The sequence below is a fragment of the Chinchilla lanigera genome, unplaced genomic scaffold (genome assembly GCF_000276665.1).
Source record: "Chinchilla lanigera isolate Chin_1 unplaced genomic scaffold, ChiLan1.0 scaffold00006, whole genome shotgun sequence".
NCBI lineage: Eukaryota > Metazoa > Chordata > Mammalia > Rodentia > Chinchillidae > Chinchilla > Chinchilla lanigera.
In genome coordinates this window covers 23619114-23640064 of record NW_004955407.1, presented here as the reverse complement: position 1 = coordinate 23640064, position 20951 = coordinate 23619114, and the positions used below count along the sequence as shown (strand labels likewise).

Here is a 20951-nt window from a genome sequence, read left to right as displayed (position 1 = left end):
GGTTTTGAAACATGGATACAGTACCATGGTCCTACTTTTTCCATATCAATTAAATTTGAACAATAGTTATTCAAGTGGGAGAGTTAGAAACTGAGGCAGTAAATGTAATTGTCAACTGGCCTGGATTGAGAATCTCCTGGAGAGGTTACTATATCATCGTGGTGTTAAAATTTTCATTGCTTATTAGTGAAACAGATTTAACATAATTTATACAAATGTATAAAAATTTACAAGATTGGTTTACAGTAGATTCAAGTATGGAAAAATGTAAAAGCTCTGCCTGCTCACTGAGATCTGAAGGCTCCAGTCGAAGGTCTGGAGCTTATTACACTTCCCCATAGGACTCTGCTTCAGGATGCCAAAGGCTCTGCAGTAGAAGGCTGAAGAGTCTGCACTGGATGCCAGGAGAGGACATTTAAGGTCAAAGTGAAGATTGGGGCCCTGTGAGGAAACTAAAGCAATCCTTCCCTCTCATTTTCCTTTTTATTCTGGCAACAGTCCTCTATAGGATGGGTTTTCCACACCCAGAACTATGCTGTTCATTTAGTTAGGCAGCTCTTACTCAGCTGACACAGTCAGCAACTATCACAGGGTATTACAGTAACCAGTGGGTTAACCCGCTGATGTTCATAAATGCGTGTCCTGTGAGGAGCTCAGTCAGAGAGGGTGGGTCACTGGTGTGTTTGGAGGGTGTATCTCTTGGTTGCGGCTGTCCCCTGGGCTCTGCTTCACAGGCTGCCATGATTTAAGCAGCTTTGCTGCACCATTCCTTTTTGCCTTGTGTCTGCCTTGGTATCTACAGTCACGGACTGAATCCCCCCAAAATATGAGCTAAATATTTAAGTACCTGGTGTCGTGTATATTTTCCTGGGTCAAAAAAGCAGATTAACACCACAAGTATATGATAATATTAGTAATGATTGTAACATATCATAGAGATACATATATATGCAGATATAATTAATATATATTAATATGTATGATATTTAGATATATGTTTTTAATAAATATTTATATATTTATTAGATATGCATATCTAATATAGTTTAATATATTAATATGATATTTAGATATATACTTTGATATCTATATACATCTATCTAAATTATTATACATTATACACAAGCATATTTAGAAATACAAACTTCATTATAGTTCTTTGAAGGGATTAAGTAGGTAACATGCAGATGAATGATCCTGGATCAATACTCAACATTTATATATAATTAGACTTATATGCCACTCTTCCTGTAAACTCTGTTCCCTTTTATCCTTGTAATCTGAAACATTCATGCATTTACTCACCTTACATTTCCATTCTTTTTATTCTACAGTTATTTTTTAGGTTCATATTAGTTGCCCAAGAGACTCACAGGGTAAGGTTAGAAAAGACCACATACAGGCATACAAGGAGAATATAAATACAGTCTAGATGGGACTAGCACTAAGTGCAAAAATAAATACAAGTATACTCATTTATATAGAAATTCATATGTTCTAAAGCTCTTTTTCCATATTGTATCATTCTCTTTTTTAGTTAATATTGCTTTTAATGGATTTAACAGATGTGTACTTTTCATTTTTCAGGTAAAATAATTTTATGAAGAACACAATATTGTAAAGGGAAAATACTTGCCAGGTAAATAGTACATTTGCTTTAGTAGCAAATCTACCACTGCATAGCTGTGAGAATGAAGGTAGTGGGGCAAAAATTTACTAGGAATTAAGCAGGTTAAAAACAGACTGTTTCAAGAGAGAGGTGATATTAAATGTCAAAACTTTTAGAAATAACATTCAATAATCAAGAAATAAAATATATGATTACAGTTAAAACGATCAGATATGAGTCCCATATCCTGCAATACTTTTGTGCTTCGTGTGTATTAAATTAAACTGTTACTAATGTGTACCAAAAGAAAATATAATAAACTTATCCTAGACATGATTTTTATAATTAAATGTGATTTCACTTACAGAATAGGTATTTTACATTTCTCTATTTTTTTGAATCTCATAACTCCTATTCCCACTTCATTCTAATTGGCATCTGATCATAAACCATTTGTCATACTGAGAATGCAAAAATAATTAAATGCAGTCTTCATCTTCTCACTGTCAATCATACAACCATGCTGTCTGTGGCTTTTACATTTCCTGTTGTTACAAAATATGAAACCTTCATACTCTTCAACATAGTGCTTGATTCCTTCATTCTCACATTCCCATTTATTTTTTTTTAAAGTTATTTTTTATCCCAAATTGCCAGGCACTTTGTATTTATTTGGTTTTTCTTATGAATCTAAAAGAATACTAAATCTAACATTTACTTTATATCTATCTCTTTGATCTACTGCAGGATAAAACTTTCTCTAGTGAAACCCTTACTAATATACCACCTAAAGAATGCCAAAGGTCTTATGTATCCAATTCTTGGAACTATTCAAGAATATCGGAAAACATGGCAAAATATGCAGTTGCTATAAAGCAACATGAAGCTCAGTTCTTACCTGATAACATAGGGTTACATTTATTTTAATGAAATAATTTGACAAAAAATGTAGGATGGGAAAAACGACCTAGCAATTTCGAAAAGACAGTAATTATAGCAAAGTAGAAAAGAATGAAGTTTCTTCTGAAGGTGTTGTCATGTTTGTGTTCAAATTGCAAGAAAGAGGTTCACCAATAAATTAATTGTGTACATTTTAGCCAGTTAGACATGCAGAACTTATTTTAAATATCAAGCAATAACTACTGAAATTATTGAAAATTCCTGTCATGATTTTCAACGAGGATAGAAATTATAAATTTCATGATGTTTATATAGTTAATTGGTATTTGTTGGGAAAGTTTATTAGGTGTATTTGCATTGTAAATATTAAAGATATCATTCTCTCAGAACCACTTTATTAATGTATAAAATAAATCATTACTTATAGATGAAAATGTTAAGCAATTTGTCAATTATCAAGTAAACTGAATAAGAAATTAGGAGCATAAAAAGTTTATGTAATGCATTTAATTGGAAACTTAAAAGATCATTAAAGATGGAGTGTTTGTGTTTTAATACCGTTTTAAAGATATAAACACTGACTCAGGGAAGATCTATAGTTAGTAGAAATAGATATATTGTTCCATTATTATTTCTAAAATATAAATTTCTCATGGAAATGCACTGCACAATATGAACATCTTTTTTAGTTAAAAAGGTACTGAGAAATTCTTGGGTTAAATAAAACTCCTTCTGTCTATTTTGATAAGACAAATTATATGCTACATAGTTCTTACTATGTAGATGCTATGTTCCATTTTTGAGAAAGTCTACAGTATAACACAAAGTAAAAGCAATTGTATGATTAAGGTATAATAAGTAGACAGTGCAGGCTCATGTCCATAACCCTAGCGGTGTGTGTCACTCAGTCAGGAAGACCACAAGTGCGAGCCACACCTATGAATATCAGCAGCACAGTGAGACACTGTCTCAAAATTTTAAAACAGTAAAACACAAATAACTGCTAGGGATGTACTAAGTGCAAAAGGCTTGAATTTAATCTACAATACTGTAAAATAAATACTGAAAATAACTAGAAAAATGAATAAATAAGTAAATAAAAGAAAAAAATAACAATAGTGAAAGTAGGTTACAAAAATTAAAAAAAAACTTGAACTTTAAAAATTTGAAATGATAATAAAATGAAAAGAATTAGATAATCATTCTTCTATGAAAATTGGCAGAAATGATATTGAATTTCTCCACGAAATGTAAAATATAGTGCCCCATGACTACATACATTTACTAGTTTTCTACTCAAAAACTGAAGAAAGATACACCTGAAATCAAATTTATAGCTTTGTCCTTTTATCTCCTTCATGTTAATGTAAAGTAGTAGAACATTTTAATTTAAATAGAAGAAAATGCTGAAGATAATGTTGTTAGTTGTGTATAATTTAGGAAAATAATAATGTAATTGCCTTATAATTTTTAAAGCATAAAATTAGAAATATATTTTGATACATCTAATAACATCACTTGATTTCATGATTAAGTTAATTGTTCCATACTTGATTGCCTATTGAGATAAAATTACCTTGGTATCATCAAAAGACTGAAGAATTATCGTTACCATTTTAGATGTATATCTGAGAAAGCAAAATGATTTGTAAATGAATCTTCATTTTTCTATGTATGAAGCACATATCATTGGAATAATTTTACTGAGATACGATTGAAATACCATATGTGTAATTGCTACAATTTTAAAAGGGTAAACTTTAAAATATCTATAAACTTTATTTGTAAGGGGAAGATGTATATTAATGTGTTCATTTGCCTAACAGCCTTTGAATACATATTTCAACAAGTGCAAATTCAGAATGAGAGTGTCCAGTACTTTATCAGTGGTAAATAACTTTGGTGGATTTAAAATTTAATCATGATCACTTAAGTACGTGAAAAACCAACTATATTACTGTAATTTTCTTTTGGAGATACTAGTTATGAAAAATTAAAATCATGTGGACTGATAATTCAATAAAATTTATGTGGGTCATTTTCTTTCAAAAATCTTCCTTCACACTGTTATTTTTACTGTACACTGTTTACTGGGTAGAAAATGTACCATTTTCTTTTGCCCCAGTTTGTGACCTCATTGCACTTTTGTATTGATTGATTGATTGATTTTGTTGGCAGGAATCAAACTTGGGACCTTGCACATGCCAGGCAGGCACTTTACCACTGAGCTACACCCCAAGCCCCTGTATTGATTTATTTTTATCTTTCCTTTTATTTTAGAATTCCTATTTAAGGAATATATTGATATGCTCTATTAACCATTCCCTTCATCAGAAATATTAACATACTTTGACAGGCATTCTTCACTCAGACTTAATATAATCCAGTTTATTATATTCTACTACTACTAGTGTGTACAAGTATTATTCTCTAATCTCTCAACTTCCAATAAATTGAATGAAACAGTAAAAGATCAGTGGTTTTCCAGTATTTGAAAATCAGGAACTTGGTAATAATCGAGTAATGAGACTGCAGCAAACTATGAATTTTCCTCTTCATCTAGAATGAAGAATGATCTTGAGTGTCTCATAATGTTCATCAGGGCATGCTATGTCCTCTGCAGTGTTCCAGGGTCACAATAAATAACCTTCCATCTCATCCCATTTGTTGACAGTCTTGTCTCTACAAAATTGCTTCCAAATACGAATCTCCTTCTGAACTTTGTGATATCACTCACTTATTTCATTTGCTAGAAAATTCCTTAGTTCTATTTTCCTGACTAATAATCCTGACCATCTAGGAATGTGGACATGAGGTAGGAATACAACGAATCACTGTAGTGACTTTTTAAAATAGAGGGATATATTTGATTCATTATTAAAACCTCTGATACTTGAAATACTCATTATATATTTAAATGTAATTGGATAATGAAAGGCATTTTCTTCACATTTCACATTCATAGTGGTTAAAATTCCAGTCCTAATTCAAGGGCCATATAAATTGCATATGCCTAACTGGGTACATAATCTGATACAACATAAATTGATGATTTGAATACTTGAAAGCTATTGTGAACAGCCTGACTTTTGGAAAACCAAAGAGATATAATAAAATCACCATTTTTATGGCACTAAACGAAGTTATTGTGAAATTTTTCAATCATCTAGTATTACATTTAAATCTAATATCTATGATTTGTATTATTAAAATACTGATTAAAGCAATAAAGTTTATTCCACTATGTTAATATGTAGAAAGTGAATAAGGTTTAATTACTTGAAAAACAGCTTTGGTAATTATAGAATGTGGCCTTTTCCTGTATATTTTCAAGTATACATTTAGTAAAAAATAATAAAATAAAATGTTAAATGGGCCCATTAGGTAAATTATATAACTGAAATTATAAAGTGGCATTGGACAACAGGTGAATTCCAGGGAACATGAATTAGAAAAATGTATCTATAAGACAGAAGAAATGTGAGACACATCTGGTACTCAGTATAAAAATGACCACATGAGCAAAACTTGAGGCAGCAAGAGGGTGAAGAGAAAATGAACAAATTACAAGAGACCAGAATTATACTGGTTTTTATGCTGAGGATTGTCTCTTTAAATCTCAGGATCAGGCATAAAGCTCCAGCAGAAAGCAGAAACTGAGTTTGATATATTATTAAGGGGAAGGTAAAAATTTATTTTCAGAAGTAAGAAGGCATATAAGATGTAAAGGGCATCTTAAAGTAATCCTGGAGAAAAATAACTCAGAGGAGTGAATCCAGAATTCTGAATGCTTTAATTCTCTAGGTCATTGGGAAATCCTAAAAAACCCGCGAGTGAGAAGCCAAGAAATCAATCAAAAAGCAATTGCTAAGTGACTAAAAAGCTAAGAGCTTTGGGTAATCTTTTGTAGCAAAGGAAACAAAATTGGACTGCAGGACAAGAGAGGAGAAAGGACAACAATAAACACACCATGAATTCAGTTGAGATTCTAAAAGGTTTTGCCCTGAAAGTAAAATGTGAACCAGAAGAGAAGATGAGTCCACAACAGAGGCACAAAACAATCTAAGTTCTTTGTTGAGACAAAGTAATATGCTTTCTTTACGTTCCAACGAAGAGCAAGCAAATTCTTCCCCCAAAGGGAATAAAAGTCTCTAGAGCTTTTTAGCTTTTTTTCTTCTTTCCATCTAGGTCTTGTTTATGTGCTTGTTTGATTTTGGTGATACTAGGGATTGAACCCAAATTTTCATGCTAAGCTACATATCCAGCCTTTCTATTTTTTCTTTTCTTTTCTTTTTCTCTTTCTTTTAAAAAACTGTGTCTTTAAGTCTCCAAGTGCTGAGGCTGGGTTCAAACTTGAAATCCTCCTCCTTCATCCTCCAAGAGTGTTAGGGGAACAGCAACGGACCACCAAGCTTGGTTTAAATTTTTCAAATGCAGAATACCTCATGCAATTGACAGTTTCTTATTATGAACAGGAAAAAAAAATCAAGAGAAAATGCAGCAATTGAAGCAGTTATATCTGTGATCCAGATAATTAGGTCTTCAGACCTGGAATCTAAAACAGTGAATAGCAAGATCAGGAATTACACTGCGGAAACTTAAATCTTGGTCTGGCACCTGATGATTTGGATTAACTCAGGCTGCTGGCAGAAATTGAAAACATTACCCTGCGGACAAGAATGACTGGTTTTAGCTATTATGTGTGTTCAGAACAGTTGCTGTTAATGGGTATAGAGAGGAATCTATTACAGTTCATCAGAATAAGTTGGCATTCCCAAGCACAGTGTCGCCTATAACAAGCAAGAACTAACAAGTAAAGCCTAGTGAAAATATGGCAAACAAGATTTCAGTAAGTCCTACATCAACCGAGGTTCATTTTATTTTTCATCAGCAAAAATATCGACTAAATAAGAGGTGAACTAACAGTGGATAATGGACAATGAAGACTGTAATTATCAGATATTGACTGTAAATCAAGATTAACAATAGGACCTTATTCATTTCATTAACCATTCTATTGTAATTTTTCCAGAAATTGTAGTCAAATAACATATTGGTGAGTTTAAGCCAGTTACTAAATGTTTCACAATTTTCATGTGAAATAATTTAAACTGTGGGGGTGGAGGGATGGATGTGTTTGGTAAAAACATTTTCCAGTGTTTTCTTAACCAACTGGCATAATCATTCTCCATTTCTGTTGCTGTCACCAATGAAAGTGTTACCTGTTCCTTTAAACTGAGGCAGTGCTTTCTCTGTGGCATGGTAAGTGTGCTAGAGATTTCCTGTGGTATAAGCCTGACACTTGTCATCAGCTGACATAGCAGCAGGGAACAGAAACACCCAAACGTCATCCAGGATTTGGAGGTGAATGTATTTATGTCTACAGGCACTGACCTCTAAAAAACATCAGCCTCGGGCTGGGGATTTAGCTCAGCGGCAAAAGCGCCTGCCTGGCAAGCGCAAGGTCGTGAGTTCGGTTCCCGGTACCGGAGAAAAAAAAAAAAAAAAAAAAAAAAAACAAAACATCAGCCTCTAAGGCTCAGGGAGGGAAGTTTTTATGGAGTTTGCAACAAGAAGCAGAGCATGTGGCAGTTATTACTTGGTTCTTACAATATGCATCACAGTGACCAACTATGCATCACAGTGATGAGTCTTTCCTAAGAAACAGATGTAACAGGAACTGTAACAGGAACTAAAGTAAACGAGGTTACCAGGGTAACTAACAGAAACTGAAGTATACTGCCTGGTGGGGGACGTTTTCTGCTACAACATGACAACTTTAATTAATTTATTTACCCTTATTATGAAAGATTATCTCCCAGTTATATGAGGGCTATGGTGCCAAAGAGTCTGATATAACACCTCTTTATGATATTTTCTGTGTATCCTTGAAACAGAATTCCAATGGAGATATCAAAAAATATCATAGGCGAGTATGATATAGGAAAAAAAAAATCAAATTTCCAAATCTCTGAGAGGTCATTTCATGTTTCTGTTTATGAGCATGTATCATTTTATCTTCAGTCTTCACATGGACCTAACTCCACTTTGTTAGCATAGGATGCTTGCGATCATCATTTTTCTGTGCTATCCCCAAATTTGCTTTTTACCATTCAGATTTCTACAGCTGAGTATTTTCACACACATGCACACACACACACACACACACACACACACACACACACACACACACAGACAGCGACACAGTAAAAACAGAAGTACCATAATAATAAACACAATAATAACAATGAAAATTCCTGACCTTGTGTAACTTTGGAACTCATGTCTTTTTCCATTGTCACAACAGGGAAGAAAGGTAGTCTTAATCTGAATTAGTGCTTTGCCATTATATTGCTTTTAAATAAAGTATATTCAGTTTTCCTACCTGTGTTTCCATTAGGGAAGAGTGATGATACCAGTGATTGCCCCATTATGTACATGAGCACTATATTGGACGTTTGCTATTGGAAATACAATGAATTAATTTTTATTTACAGATTGCCTTTCACTTCTACTCATCATTAGAACGTTTTTAGAAATTATAATGGAAACATTTCACTTAATTGTAGTTTCTAATTCTCATTTGGCTAAAATATACAAACATCTTTTTTTATAAGAACTTCAGCTCTGTACACAAAGTTTTTATGAATTTATGTTTCAAAAGGATATTTTTCCTATAGTGGGTGCTTTTAGTTAAATAAGATTAAAAATAAATGCAGTTGTTTACTAAAACAATTGAACTACTAGACAATTGTTTATTAAAACAATTACTTCTAAGTAATCATATGCAAATCCACACTATCATCACCAGGTATAACGACCATTACCAATGAAAACCTGGGACTGCATAAACAGGAAGCACCTAAGTAAGGAAGTTCATTCATGCCAAGGTATTATGTGTACTTTGATAACCAAAATTTTTAAAGTCGGTTTAATTTCTGCCAGTGTTCAGTAGACAATTATCATACACTAAGATAAGCATAAGCAGAATAATATTAATTCAGGTCATCTTTCATAATTATCATTTGTTTATAACCATTTAAAACATACTACAAATTGAGAGTTTTGCGTAAAAATACACGAACATAAATCTGGTCATCTTTTGCTGATGTTTTGTAGAGTGTTTGGCAAGCAGTTGTTTCCTGCAGTAAACATGCTGACTGATTTTAGTGGCCTTTTGAGTATGGATTCCCATCTTGTTTTATTGCTATGATAAAATATCAGCAAAAATGTATGCATTCTTTACCAGCCTCTAGAGAAGGCCGGAAGTAAATCAAAAAATAACTGTGATAAAGAAGAATACACTTTGCAATTTTAGGTGTTATCGTTTATATTTCTTGAGGAGACACTTTTATTGGGAGATTTTAATGTTTATAGTAATATATAGTATTTAGATGAATTTCCAGCAGAATAAAAAATAGATCATTAAATTAATGATTATTTTATCTACTGCCACCAGTGAGTCTTTGTAAAGTTAATTTCATAGGTCAGAAAATAGTTATGTTATCACTGATAACCAAAATTTCTAGACTAATGCTAACATAAATGAAAATAAATATTCCTGAGATTGTGTTTTTGACAGATCTCTGAAAACCTTTCTCTAGGTACATATGCCCACCCATGAAATCACTAATCTCAAGAAGGAAATCTGAAAATTCTCAAAGTTTAGTGATTCAAAAGTTAACACTTTATGAACAGCCCTAACAATACAGAAACAAAATCATTATTGTAATGATAATTATTGTGTCTGTCAGAGAAAATTTAGATTAGGATACATTAATCATTTTATAGTGACCTCTAAAATAGAAATTTCAATGTAAACTTTGAAGTTCTACCAAATAAACCTATAGGTGTGTTGATATCTGACTAGAACTTATGAATAAATGTTTATCATTTGCCTCTATAACATATATTCAATTTAAAACATATATATCACTCTCTTTTACATGAAATACTTTATCATTTCAAAAACTGGTTTCACTAATCAATTTGTTTTTAACAATCACCAACTGAGAGATGAAGGAATCTAGTGGTATGGATGAGACAAAACATTTAAAACGAAAAGTTATATTTAAAGAGAACAAATTAGAAAGGGAATAATAATGTCATCATAGACTTAATGGTTTGCCTGTTTAAAAAGAATATAGAGAAGAACTCAAATACTTGGTAAATAAAACATGTTTTTCAAGAATATGTAAACTTAATAATATGTCTGAGGATATCACTCCAAATAATAATGAATAAGAAACATAGGGGCAGAAATAAAGAGGATTAATTCAAGGTAGTCCTTTTTTTTTTTTTTTCCGGTACCAGGAATCGAACTCATGACCTCGCTCTTGCCAGGCAGGCGCTGTGCCACTGAGCTAAATCCCCAGCCCCCAAGGTAGTCCATTTTTGAAGAATAAAATAATATTATTTCTAAAAATTTGTCATAGTTTCTCAGCTTTATGTGTCGTAGTTTTTCAAATAGTTTGTTCTGTGTTTTATGAAAGGTACTATTCAGAAAGGTATTGTTCAGAAAGGTACTGTTTTTCAAAATAATGTTGAAAGAAACATGCTCAATTTTAGTTTTTCAAAATTTCTAACTTTGATTTTGCGCTTTCAAATTTCTAGGACTGTATGAAATAATATTCCTGGCAAACACAAGGTCCAGAGTTTGATTGCCAGTCTAAATAAAGAAAGAAAAAATTTTCAATTTTTTATAAATTATGCAGTTTCAGAAAGCCTGCTATAGGAGCACAGATGAACTCATATAACACTTACATATTCTTCGTGTGTGATTATGTGCACAGGTGCAAGTTTTACACACATACTATTTTATAATTATTGTGACTAAATATACAGTGACCAACTACTCATCCCTTAGAAAAGGAATCTCTCATTCTTTACAAATATCTTTCTGTCAAGTGTTGATGTTTTTCAAGTGAGTATATTAATCTATGTTTTACCTGGATTATTAATCTCTACTTTATAGAACAGTGCAGTTTATTTAATTTTTCCAAAGAGACAAAATACAAAGTACTTTTAAGTATTTAAGAACAAATGCCAAGGAAAATTTCACAAGAAATGAGATTAGTTAAGGTTAAAGGTCGTCAATACACATTCAGAAAAACAAGTTCTACTACTTTAATATTCACGATCAATAACAAATGGCAAAGTTTATAAATTCCTCATCAGGTTGCAGAATCATGCTAAAGAATCTATTTTGACAAACAGCCAAGCTAATGAACCTATCTGTACACAGATATGGCCTTGAGCCATGCAAATTTTATTTTCTCACTTTCTATTAAGAAGCAAATAATGATCAGGGAAATATTACATTTTTGTATGATTAAAACAAATGGGATGGACAATGTTAAATTGTATCTGATTACACGGCAATTAAAGGAGTAGTACTTTGCCTCTGTTTTCCAAATGTGCCTTTCATATGTATAAACTCTAAAACAAAATACATGAAACTTCTGTACTAAAGAAAATTCAATCTAAATAATGAAGGAACACTAACTTTTAAATTTTAATTGGGTTGTAAAAATAATCATCCTACTCTATAAAAGCTGTTATCCCTATTATAAGCATACATTAATATCCCATACATGGTTAATTATGTCCACTTTGCTTTAGTAGTATAATTTTGAAAATGAAACACAAATTGAGAAAAAGTGAATTAGGTATACAAGATTACATAGTTTGCATTTTCTATTTTATTTAATCACGAGCAACATGCATCTATAAAATTTATTTGCTTCATATTGCTAATAAATGTCATAAATAATTCTTCTCTAACTGCTGGACCAAGATGTTCACTTACAGTACTAAATTAAGAAATGCCTTAAAATGTAACATTTAAAACATTATGGTGCTAAAACAAGTGAAGAAGGCAATGATTCTAAGTGTTTCCCACTTAATTATGAGTCTACGTAGCAAGCTTCTGAATCCTATTGCTTGTGATTTGAGCATATTTCCTTCCCAAGATTTTCGCTATTTACTATTCAATAATGCTATAAAATTATAATGTTAACAACAGTATGTGCGTGACAGCCTGTGGCATAGGCAGTAAACCTCTGCAAACCAATGTGTTCAGAATGTTGTTTTGGTTGTTTCTTTTTTCCTCCCAGCAAGAATGGGGAATAAAAATGCTCTGAGCACTATTTAGCATCTTTATTCATGTTTTCTAACTTCTGCTGTTTTCCTTCTTATGCCAGTGGACAATTGCACTTCAGTTTCCTATATTCCTTCACCCAAATGTGGAAGCACCATTCTATCCGGACTCTACAGGTTCTTGGTGCTAAGGAGAATACATTATTTTGTTGTTGGTGTTTCTTGGTGGGCATGAATAGAAGGGCTATGGCAATTCTACAGAAGCTGTTGGTAACTATTCCAAACAGATTTTTGTCACATTTATTGTTTTTCATTGACTTTCTCTAGTGTTTTCCTGTTTTCAGTTTCATACATTTCTGCTTTGATGTTTATTCTCTCAGTTGCTTTTAGCTCATTATATTCCTTTTATTCTGTTTCCTTGATGTAGGAAATCGTATTATTAAATGAAATCTTTCCTCTTTTCTAATGAAAGCATTTAGTGACATGAATTTTCCTTTTAAGATTTATGTGCTTCCCATATATTATGTTCAATTTTCATTTTTCTTCAGTTTAATACATATCTATTGTCCTGTAAATTTTCAATTTGACTATAAATTATTTAAAATATATACTGTTAACCTGAAAATACTCAGAAATTTACCTTATGTCTTTCTGGTATTGATTTCTGCATTCATCTCAGTGTCAGCAGAAAATACAAACTCTGCATAATTTCAGTTCTTTTCAATTGGTGAGGGTTGTTTTGTGGTTTAGGGTATGGGGTTATTATGGGATGGTAAGATGTCCTGTGGTGCCAGGCTCTTGATGTCTATTTCAAAAAATTCAATAAGACAATTGATGAACTTGGAAATGTGATGTTTGTTTAAAGGAAAAGAAATGAAGAAAAATGAAGTTTAAAAAAGAAGAAAAGTAAAGATATGTCTTACTCTGAAGATGGGCAACCGAAAGAATGGGAGGACAGAAGTCCCCATGAAGACAATGAGCGTGTCTTTCATATCTTCTTTTGACTTCAGAACCTGGCTGTGATTTGACATTTCTCCATGAGTGACAGGTCACATCCTATTGTCCAGCCTCTTTGCCATGCCCTAATCTCTTACCTCAGTCTCTTAATGTTACATGCTTGCTTCAAAAATGGTAATTCTGGTATTGGGTGGAGTGATCTATAAATGGCAGTGAGATTCTGTTATTGGATTGTGTTGCTCAGTTCTTCTACTCAATTTCTGATTTTCTCCCTAGTCCTTGTATAAATTATTAAGAAAAATGAAATCTTCAGCTATCATTTCCAAAGATTATGTCTATTGTGTGCATTTTTTATTTCTCTCTTGGGATCTATCAGTTTTGCTTAATGCCCTTCAAAACATACCTTAATCACCCTCATAGCTTTGAGATACAGATGCTGACCTATTTTTGTCCACCTCTCTAGTCAATTTTCCTGCTCATTGATTATTTAAACCTCCAAATTTCTATTTGCTCTTTTGAAATAGTAACTATATTTTAATAATTTTATTTTGTTTCCATAGATGTTCCCTGATTTCATTAGTTATCTATATTTGTTCTTTTTAATATTATTGGCCACATTGAGAAAGTTATTTAAATTGTTTTCTCAAGTAATACTGAATTTTTTCCAGTGGTGGTGATTTAACCCAGGGACTTTACACTGAGCTACATTCTCATGCTGGTTTGCACTTTTTATTAATTTATTTTTATTTTGAGACAGGCCTCAGTATGTTACTGAGTTGTGCAGGCTGGATTTCAATTCAAGATTCTTCTGCCTCAGCATCCTGGGTAGCTGGCATTATAGGCTGGTGCCTCAACACCCAGATAGGTCTTTGTCTTTTGTTAATTAGCTTCTGGAGAAAATGGGTTTCCTTTCATTGAAGTATATTTCCCTGTTTATGTATTTGGGCAAAAATCTATCTTTTCTAGTAGAGTTAGAATGGCTGCATCCCCAAAAACACCTGTACCAATAAGCCTTTCTAGAGGTTCTACCATCTCTCAAAATATTTCTTGCATGTTTCATTACTGACCTCGTGAGTTTGTTTTTATTCTAATGTATATAAATACTTTTACCTATTTCTTATACTTTCCCTTATGACCTTTCAGTGTAGGTTTGTACTTTATTCTTTTGTTTGTAATACTTTGTGAAATCCACATCCCATCCCCCAATACCTAAACAAGGTATTGAATTCTTGCTGCCCCGATACTCCATGGAACTGCAGGCTTTCAATCTGCTGCCCATATTGTGTCCTCCAGCCTTTCACTGGTCTGCATCATGTGAGATAGAAATCAGTTTCTTAAGTGCCAGAATTCTGGGTAGAGGTATTGGCTTTTTCTTTCCTTTCTCATGGAGGACCCAGAAATGGGAAATTCTGATTCTGCTACAGTACTGTGTAAGGGAACGGACAAATGTGAGTTAAGTGTAGAACTTTGCCACTACACGGAGTCTAGACTTTCTCAGCAACATACTAAACTGGATGACATATCTTCTTAAATGTTTAATCAAAATATGGCAAAGACCAAACTTTAAATAAATTTCTATATATAAATTTTACTAAGAAAATGATGAGGTATCATCTTTTTGTAATAAAATGATAATGGAGGAATAACAGACAAATTAATCATATAATAATTAAGAGATAAAAATCAGTGATGCTTAATAGATCCATGATCAAGTCTGGAAGATATTTCAGAAGATTGACCTAATTTGAGGTCAAATTAATGAATCTGAGGAATGAGAATAGTTCTCATTTCATTTTAAATGTGGAAACTAGAGACAGAGTTACATACTTCTATTGAAGGGAATCTCCTGCTTTTTCCATTGTAAGCTAGATTAGTGATAGGTAAGAAATACCGGGTTCTTATATAAATCCATTATTGCTTTCTACTTTGATTCATCAGATTGTGACATTAGAACATGAATATCAGACTTCACCTCCTATCACTTAAGAATTTGTCATTTATTTATGAAAAAATGCATTTCTCCAGTCCACCTGTTTTCACAAAAGAAGTTTTATGAAAAAATTCAAGATTCCTATTATAGTTAGGTATATAATGTTATACAAATTTATATATGTAGAAATCTATGCTTTGATTCATATTCCTGAAAAAGTCTTTGTGGTCTTGTCATTGATAATTGTCTAATTTATTGAGCTTTACATGTCATCATCACCGTTTCATTCCAAGCTCTCCAACCAGCTGCTTCACATTCCTCTATTATGTTGAAATTCATATGTATTTTATAAATATTGTCTTCCTAATGGAAATTTCTCAAATGTCATGTCCTGCTCCAGTGCTGATGTGTATACGGTGTACATTATATAAAGTTGTCATCCTAAATCCCTTGTTCACTGTGCTGAGGTTGCCTTTGTCTGTATTACTGGGTAAATGACTATGTTTATTATAACTTATGTCTCTCTTTCCTTTATTGTACGTCTTCATTTATTTTTTCTTTTTTTTTTTCTGGTACCAGGAATCGAACTCATGACCTTGCACTTGCCAGGCAGGTGCTGTGTCGCTGAGCTAAATCCCCAGCCCCCCGTACGTTTTTATTTTAGATGCACATATCCTCTAGAAATTCTTTTTTTTTTTTTTTTTTGTGGGGGTAGAAATTCTTAATTAGGTCTCAAAGTTATATTTTTTGATAACCTAAAAATTGTTAGTGTAATTATTCTACTGTCTTAATTCACTGGTAGTTTGGCTCAACAGAAAATCATAGTTTTGAAATAAGAAAGGACTTTAAAATAGTGAAAGAGTGTTAGACCTTGTTTAGGTTTAGCCTAGGTTTCCTCTGATATTCCTCAAAAGGAATAAAATACTGTGGTTTAGTTCTGCAATTACCTTCTAGATTAAGATATGGAGTGGTGGGAGAGTAAGAGAAGTGACAGTTCAGCTGAGAAATTATTGTGATCCACACAAGAGATGTTAATGTCTTGAATAAGTTAACAGTAATGTCGATAACAGGGGATACAGCTCCGCAGTACATCGCCTGTCTAACAAGCTCGAAGTCCTGAGTTTGATTCCTGGTGCCATAAAAACAACAACAACAAAAAAGAGTAGTATCATTTAAAAGTACCATACTGACTTTAAACATGCCAAGATACAGAAATAAGGAAGTAAACTGTTCTCTTCATAGGGACAATTATAGCAGTTGCCAAGCTGTGGGAATGACCATTGCCCTGCTTTGGGGCTTACTGAGTCAGACTAGCTCATTTGTCTTTTTTTTTTTTTTTTTTTTTTTTTTTTTTTTCTCCGGTACCGGGAACCGAACTCAAGACCTTGTGCTTGCCAGGCAGGCGCTTTGCCGCTGAGCTAAATCCCCAGCCCCATAGACTAGCTCATTTGTATTGAAGTGAAAAGAATTATACAGAACATCCAAACAATGAAGAGAGAATAAGACACTACAAAGCACTGTAGTTCAGTGTAATTTTCAGAAGTTTCAGTGCTCGCTTCAGCAGCACATACTCTAAAATTGGAATGCTACAGAGAAGATTCGCATGGCCCCTGCGCAAGACATTTCAAAGCACTGAAAAATACTTTGTGAATACCAAACACTCCTCAAAACAGGATTATCCAGTCTGCTGTTGTACAGTGTAGAAAAATCCAAATGAATTTTAAGGTTGGGTTTGGAAATTAAAAATTTAATTTTCTGTGTAAACATGTATTATTCTCTGCATTTTAATGTCCAAATACATAATAGAATCTACACCTACACATAAAACTAAGAACAATTAATAGCAGATTTCCCGGAAAAGTACCTAGCACATATTGCTATCTCAGTGAACTTTATTCACACTATTATATAATTTACTTCATAGGTTTAGTCATTAAAATGTACGAAATATTTTTATAATAGACATCATGTGCATGAATCATACCTTAATGTCTTTATATAGCAGTTATAAATTCCATGATGTCATTCTATATACACATATAATCATTAACTATCTGTGCTTATGAATTAACCACAGAATTAGGATATCATGGAACTCTAAAGTGTGATATTTATATAACATATAAAAATATTTTATATAACAATATCTTATATGTTATATAAAAGATCGGCTATTTCTGATGTATGCAATTGACATACATAGGTTATTTAACATTTTATTTAGTTGAGCCTTCTTTCCTAAACAGAAAAATATTCTCTCACAACACACAAACATATCTTCATTTACCAATATCTAGACAAATGCCATGAAAATATCATCACGGTCGAGCGATAACATTCAGGAAGTGATAACTTTTTGAAAGCTCTGTTGACCTTTCCAATCCCCTGTAGATTCATTCACTATAATGAATGCTAATTTCCTGAGTGATATCCCTGTGACCTGCAAGAGTTTGCACAACTCTGAAAAGTGCTTCTTAGTCCCTATGGTGTAGTTTGTGCTGTGGGAAAATATGGCTCATTATCTCTCAAAAAATACATTAAAGATGAAGTAGAATGACATTTTTGCTTAATTTAAAGCGGGTGTCTCAAAAGGAATGTGCTTCTCAAAATAAAGTGAAATTTCTTTGCATAAAATAATATGCATTTTTTTTCTTTTTTACTTAGGTTTCTAAGAAAGCATCCATCTATACATCAATTTTAGGACTATACCTAAGGTACAAACGAGTATTAGAAGGAAAGGGATATCTCAGGGCTAACTTCTGTCGTGCACTCAGAGTAGTGATTTTCATCTCTTATTGCTCTGTATGGATCTTTTCAGGTTCTGCAAACTGATGTTTTGGAGTTTTCAAGCTTGAGTGGCAAGGGGAGTATATTTTCTAGTTCAGTGAATTTGTATCTGTGCAAATTCCTAATTACCTTCTATAAACAGCTTTTAGAAGTTTTCTTTAGATATATTTTTGTACAATATGTTATTTGTATATGTTTACAATATGTAATGAATAGATCCACCATGGGGAATTGGTACATGTACATATCTCATCTTGAACTTTTTACTTCCCCTTCCCTTTCCTTTTGTCCCTTCTTCCTCATCCCAGGTCCCCTTCCCATCTCCACAAAGTCTATCATCATTGTTTCCATATAGACGAAAATTTTAGATTTCTCTGAATAAAAGATTAAAGAAAATAATGGGATGGGTAGAAGAGTGTACCAAACATATTCCGGTAGTATAACACACATATCACCCCATTCTTTCCTGTGTATCCTACGTAGGAAGTGTAAAAGAACAATACCTCCTGTATTGTATTGGTCATTTTCTTATCTATAAAACACAATGCCCACGACCACTTTAAGGATGAGAGGTTAATTTTGGCTCACAATTTGGTACACAGTCCACTGACTCCAATACAGGATGGCGTGGCAGAGGGGCATGGTAGACAGAAAGCAGAGAGAGTGAAGGCAGGAGCTGGAAAGGAAAATAAACCCTTCCAGGTCATACCCATCGGGAAAGGCTCTTCAGACCAGACTGCAGGGACAAACAGTGTTGTGTTTTGTGGCTTATTTGCAAGGGAGAACAATATAATACAAGACACATATTCTATAAGTTATTTATAATAGTCATTCAAAGAATGATATAAAAAAAAAGTGCAGGAAATCTGTCCACACACTAAGACCAAGAAATCTAGATGAAGGTCTGGATCCCATGGAAATGTCCTACATGAATGCAGCTGAAGACCTACAGCTCATAACAGTGCCTCACATGAGTCAAACTGGAAGCCTAGAGCCCATAACAATATCTCATACAGGTGTGTTTCACAGATATGTGCTGGGAAAACCCAAAAGATCAGTGGTGGAATCTAAGAAGTCTGTGCCAGTGGGATGAAGGATCTGTGCTAGCAGGCTGAGGGATCTGCACTGGAGCCAGGAAGCAACATGCAAAGTAAGAACCAGAGCTCCCCTAAAAATTATCACAGCCATCCTCAGCAACAGTGAGGTTTTGAGCTCCTCCGATGATCAAGACAGCTGAATTCCCATCAGGAAAGTTAATGAAGCAAGGTATTCAGGAGACTGGCAGTGCACCTTATTCCCTTCCAAAGCTAGGAAGCCATGCTCTGAGTGAGGACCACAACTCCCTCAAAGTGAGTCAAAGCCATTCTCAGCAACAAGAAGGCCGCCAGCTCGTTGGAGAGTGAAAACAGCTAAGTTCATCAGGAATGCCAGCATGACAACCTCTTCCAGGAAAACCAACAGCTCCTTACAGCTTCTCTCTGCTTCCAACAGGCTCCCAACACCTTCTCCCAGCTCCCAACAGCCTAACTTCTTCTTCAGTTCTGCCTCTTAAGCTGCTAGCAACAATCCTTAGGTGGGTCTCCCACACTCAGCTCCATGCTTACTCAGTTCAGCTGGGTTTATTAGTTGACCAACCATTTGTAATCCACCACAAACAGCAAGCTAATTCTAGGCCGCTAAATCCAATTGTCTCCTAAAGCTTCCCCTACAAGTCCATAAGGCTATCGGGGGGCATCCAGATATAAGATATAGCACTATTTTACACCTAATCTGAGTCTGTAAGTCCTTTTTCAGGGCTATCTTCCAGTCTAAAATTAAACATTACAAATGAGATGTTAGTAATCAAGAACTTCAAATTACTATGTAGTGTATTTCTATAAAAGGTGGCAGGGGCTGGGGATTTAGCTCAGCGGCAAAGCGCCTGCCTGACAAGCGCACGGTCGTGAGTTCGGTTCCCGGTACCGGAGAAAAACCAAAAAAAAAAAAAAAAAAGGTGTCAATGGGAAAGGAATAAACATATGTTAAGATCTTCATGAGAACTGAAAGGGGGTGGAGGAAAACACTGCTCATTTCATTGAAGTTTCATGATTATGTTTTTCATGTTACACAATTACCTATGATACACTGATGTAGGATCAGAGTCATTATCACTTATTTCTTTCGCAGTAATGTCAAAGAGCAAGTATGGATTCTACAGAAAATGGCTTTGTCTTCCAAATTTTTGTATGTGTAAAAAATCATATGGATAACTCATTAAAGTGTTGTTTCTGATTTGAAAGGCGTTGGATGGTACAAAAAAATCAGCTTTTATCTTTGAATAAAATTCAATATTTATTCGTAATTTTTAAAGTACAGAGCCTCACAAGCTATAAATTCACACCACTTTCAGCAAGAAAGATGTTGAAAGGTGTAATACCAAAATTCAGAAATAGGACTGATACTAATACAAGTACTATTCACCATTAGTTTTGGTCAACAATGTAAGATAAGAAAAAGAAACAATGCGTTAAAATACTGAAAAAGTATTGTTATTAGATTACATGAATGTCAATATAACAAAATTATTAATTAATAAATGATAAATAGTAGCACCTTCCTGCAATGTTTACACATTTTCTTTTTTCATTTTGTTTTAGTACTTGTTTGCAATACATGAATAATCACTTTTTG

At 33.4% G+C, this 20951-nt stretch overlaps 1 long non-coding RNA gene across 1 annotated transcript; it reads left to right on the top strand.

Moving 5' to 3' along the window:
- The first annotated feature begins 1525 nt into the window (after positions 1-1525).
- On the top strand, positions 1526-13891 carry LOC102015375. Its single transcript, XR_259578.2, has 5 exons — positions 1526-1639; positions 7726-7771; positions 9321-9399; positions 12712-12877; positions 13473-13891. It is a non-coding gene; the product is annotated as an uncharacterized LOC102015375 (long non-coding RNA).
- Positions 13892-20951: the final 7060 nt, after the last annotated feature.